The sequence below is a fragment of the Pteropus vampyrus genome, unplaced genomic scaffold (assembly GCF_000151845.1).
Source record: "Pteropus vampyrus isolate Shadow unplaced genomic scaffold, Pvam_2.0 Scaffold21, whole genome shotgun sequence".
Lineage (NCBI taxonomy): Eukaryota > Metazoa > Chordata > Mammalia > Chiroptera > Pteropodidae > Pteropus > Pteropus vampyrus.
Genome location: NW_011888802.1, coordinates 8,225,341 through 8,230,341, shown reverse-complemented (window position 1 = coordinate 8,230,341; position 5,001 = coordinate 8,225,341). Strand labels below are relative to the sequence as shown.

The following is a 5,001-nucleotide window of genomic DNA, read 5'->3' as shown; positions in this document are numbered from 1 at the left end:
TTAATTTCAGTAAATGATTTAATGGAATCTAAGCATTTGTCACAAGGAATAGGGAGGCTTTTGTTTTTAAATGAAAGTGGCTTGCCTGTTACCTTTCAAAGAATTCCTAGATGGCCGCTTACTAGTAAGGAAAGCATGCAATGCCTGGAGTGGATGTCAAACTACGTGATAAAGTAACTGTTATGGCAGGAGGATGAAAGATGAAGACTACTAAACATTTTGGATAATGATTCAAAAAATCTGAAGGACAGATAATCCCAAAGCATGAATACTTCTGAAAATACTTCAAAAATGTATGAAACTGTTGCTTCTGCATAATTTCAACACTTTTTGAAGTAATACAATCAAAGAAGCACAGTTCTAGATTAAAGATATTTTATTGATTTTTATCTTCAATGGAGTGAATGCTACTGAGGTTTTATTTGTACAAGTTTGAAATACCTGATTTAAAGTTATATTTTGGCACTGTGAACTTCTCTCCCAAGCATACATTGATCAAGTGATTCTTTTTTTTTTTTTTCTTTTTGATTTGCTCTGTTTTATCAAAGAAGCAGGCTGTTAATATGAGTACTACCAAAAAAGTAGACTATTTTTCTGGCACGCATACTCAGCAATGGAAGTTATCGTGAATTTAAATAAAGTGAATTAAACCAAAGAAAAATGTGGACAAATCAGACTGTAATAATAGGATGAGGAGCTGTAATGATATAAGTAAGAAACTAATAGCCAGATGACTTGAGTTCTATTTCTAGTTGTATATTACTCGTATATATCCCAAATGCATTCCTAAACTCTTCTCAAATGCTACTTTTTCATATGTAAAATAGGAATAATCTAATCATAAGTGAACTTTTTCTGAACAATAAAAAAGTGACTAAAATGATATTTCTTAAATATATTTTAATAATTTTTATTTTTAAATTCTTTCAATAAAGCTCATCTATCATTTGGCTGAAATTGCTTTAAATTTCAAAAATAACCTCTACTTAGTAGGTTTATCTAAAACTTTGAGGTATTTGCTCTAACTAGTCACATTCTTATTTAAAATTTTTATTCTATTTTGGCCTTCTAATATTCTTTAGCTTTTTTTTTTTTTGATCCTCCCTCCCTCCATCTCTCCCTTCCTTCATCTTTTTAAATTTTGAATCACAGAAATCCTTATAAAATTCTTGTATCCTCTTCCCTGTAAAATATTTGCATTCATCAGTACGTATCTTTCAAAGTGTTCATGGACTATCTAGAGCTTGTACATGATAATGAGATAAATAATTTTTTTCTAAAAATAGTATTGGAAAAGGAAGAAGCCTAAGACCAAAGGGGATGCAAAGGAGCATCTGATTTCAGATTGTATTGGACCAGTGGCTCTGGTTCTATTGCTTCTCTTTTCCCGTGGCACTCTCAAGAACATTTGCCAGAGCGATTGAACTTAACAAAAATGAGAAAAGAAAAACAAGACTCCAATAGAAGCCTGAAACCACAGATATTACCAAACTCTGTATGTACTGTTTTTTTCCTATACATACACACCTATGGTAAAGTTTAATTTATAAATTAGACAGAGTAAGAGATTAATGGTAGTAATAATAAAATAGAACGATTATAACAATATACTGTAATAAATGTTATGTAAATGTGGTCTCTCTCTCTAAGCAAACTAGAATGAATTTCTTTTTCCTTTTCACAATTTTATGGATAAAAGATTCTTTCTTATTGTAGATCTTAGTACCTCGGCATGTGATATTTTTTTCTTTCTTTATTAAGTTGAGAATATTCACCTTTTCATTTCAAGGAAGCACTTTGTAGCTTCTCTTTGGAATATCAGAACTGCCAACAATACTACTCTTGCTATTTGGGAACATTATTAAGTAAAATAAAGTTACATGAACAAAAATACTATGGTACAGCTCATAATACTGCTCAATATAATAATTGAGATGGCTACAAAGTGACTAAAAGGAGGCTACAAGGATATACTGAACGAAGAGATAATTCACGTCTGGGAGGAGCAGAGTGAATCAAGTGAGGTTGTATAACGCTACTTAGAATGGTTAAAACTCATGATTTTTTTTTTATTTCTGGAATTTTCCATGTGATATTTTCAGATTGTGGTTGACTGGGGGTAACTGAAACCACGGAAAGCAAAACAGTGGAAAAGGGTGGACTATCATATATTCAAGACGATCAAACACTTCCTCTTGTAACCATTTCCAAATTTGCTATTACTCCTTAGTATGGCATCGAAGATCTGATATCATCAAGTAGCTTTAATATCTCCATTTTAATGAATATCACTGTAAAGCCGTAGTGTGCAAAATATGTCCTAGGCCCTCAGATATAGTGATAAACAAACAGACATACTTCCTGCAAGCCTTTGCATATATCTCTTTAGCTCTTACTCTGGTATAATTATAATTCTGTAAGTCTGCTTTCTCCAGTAAATCATGAACTCCATGAGTGTCCAGACTTTTTAATTTGTTTCCTTTAAGGAAGTATACCTATCATAGTTGCTTGTATATAGTATACATTCAATGGAAATTAATTTACATAGTTAAAATCTCTTGGTCTTGATTCAGAAATCACAATATGTCATCAAAATTAGCCATCTACTTCAGAATCTCTCTGTCATATATTTGATAGTTGTCTGCATTCTTTTTATGCTACACATTATCTTAAATATGTTTCTAATTAAGCTTCTAATCTACCTATCTTCACTCATTAAAAATCATATCACAAATCCTTGAGGATGGCTTTGACTCCTAAAGCAGTATTCACAGTCCATTAGTCTGGAAAGCAGAGCACCCAAATAGTGAGAACTATTCTGATAAAAGCCTTTATCTGTCTCAGAGACTCCTCAGAGCTGGACACTGTTCACGGATCTTTCATAATCATGCCCTATCAGTCATCTAAGGTCAGTCCACGAGAACTCTTTCTAAACCTGCACTTTTTCTTCATCAGAAAGACTTGCAAGTACACAAATCCTTGGGAGACAGACCTTGTTCTTCACATTGGTGGGAGTTTAGAGAAGATGACAAATGACCTGATATACTCTATTAGGGCTCTTTCATTCCGTTAAATAAATGCCTGCTCAAAGAGACTATTTGTCAGCAAGGCATAATTTAATCAACCTCATATAAGGTAAGGAGAAAACTAGAAATTAAAACAAGTGCTGAGAATATGAATTAATTTTCATCTTCATCCAGATGCAAATGTGCTTCAAGCTATTTATGTCTTCTTATCTAACTGTTATACTTACTAAAAGCCTATTTTCAGTCATTTGTGTCCATTAGCTAAAGCAATTCATTATCTTAAGACTTTCATGGTTACAAAATAATAATTTTTGTATTTCTAGATTATTCTAAAATAATAACAAAGAAATTATTTTTAAAGTTATATTTCCAACTAGTGCTTTTTAAATTGAAATTCTTAAATAAAAAGAATATAAATAAAACATTTTGATTCACAAATTATCCAAATGTTAATTCAATTTTATTTATACTTAATGAGTAAAATTCTTTATGACTAAAATAAATTGGCATGATAAAATAATGACTGTATTTTAATTAATGGATAAATAAAATAGAGAAGTAATATTTTAATTTTTATTATTAAAGTATATAAAGTCTACATGTAGTCCTAAAGGATATAACTGTCAAACATTTTGATTCAACAGCGAATCAAAATAGTACAACTAAAAGATTCACTTAATATAGCAGGAAATTTATGTTCCCTACAAATAACTATTCATAAACTGAGTACAAAAAATGATATGATGTATAAGTTTCAGGAACCAGAGTTACTTTTGAGGATGAAGAGAAAAAAAATCATATTTGAAATGTAAAATTAATGGTGCACATGTTTAAATAAATGAGTCAATTATTGAATAAATCTATTTACAAAGTCCACTCCTATAGTGAAACACCAAATCTTGGGAGAAGGGTTTGCCCTTGATAATGAAGGTTTTAATATTCTTGTGAAGTGTTATATCTTTAAACATTTACATAAATAGATTTTTAAATAGATTGTTTCTTACAGAATTTGGATAAAGGAATTCCAATTAAAACTGAGAAAGAAAATTACATATTGCCTCAAAAGAAACATCTGTGATTATTTGCATTACAAAATGAGAATTAATGCAAATCTTAATGTAGATGCCACTTTTCTAGGGGAGACATCCCTGCTACTAAGACTAGGCCAGGTGCTACTCATATACATTTTCTAAGTCTCTTGTCCTTTATAGAATTTATTACAATTACACTTAATTAATTATTTGCTTTTGTTGTTTGCTTTCACAGGAAATCATTTAGGTCAAGGAGTAGGTTTCTTTTATTCATTACTCTATTCCTATTCCTATCAGCTAGCCCTGTGTCTGGCATATAAAAGATACTTAACAAATATACATATATATATGTGTGTGTGTGTGTGTGTGTGTGTGTGTATGTGTGTGTGTGTATACATATATATACATATATATATGTGTGTGTGTGTGTATATATATATACACATGTGTGTATATATATACACACACACACACACACACATATACAACCCTTGGTTGACCTCACAGATTTCAAGGACCTTGTCAGCTTACAATCCCTTCTTTTTTTATTTTTTATGCCTACAGCACCTGCTCTTCCTAGGTGGTCTCCTATCCAAGTACTAACCAGGTCCGAGCCTGCTTAGCTTCTGAGATCAGATGGGATTGGGCTTGTTCAGGGTGGCATGGCCGTAGACTAACAAATATATTTAAATGAATGATAATTAATCAAACATAATATTTTAGCCAGTAATGCAGTAATTAAGCCTCCTCCAAGCCTCCAAGAGATCCACCATTAAGAGGAAAGGGAAGACATATTCAGATTTATGAGTTTATGGCTTCATTGAGATATGGCTGTTTATTCTTACAATGTAAACTGCAGCTCTGTGTGAAAAATTTATCTTAAAAGCAGATCTTTATAAGGAGAATAAATTAGGGGGCTGGGTGAAAAGGTGAAAGTAGTAAAA

The 5,001-nt window shown here is 31.4% G+C and overlaps 1 pseudogene; it reads right to left on the bottom strand.

Moving 5' to 3' along the window:
* Positions 1 to 4,612: 4,612 nt before the first annotated feature.
* Positions 4,613 to 4,731, bottom strand: LOC111736723 (annotated as a pseudogene).
* Between the last annotated feature and the right edge of the window lie 270 nt (positions 4,732 to 5,001).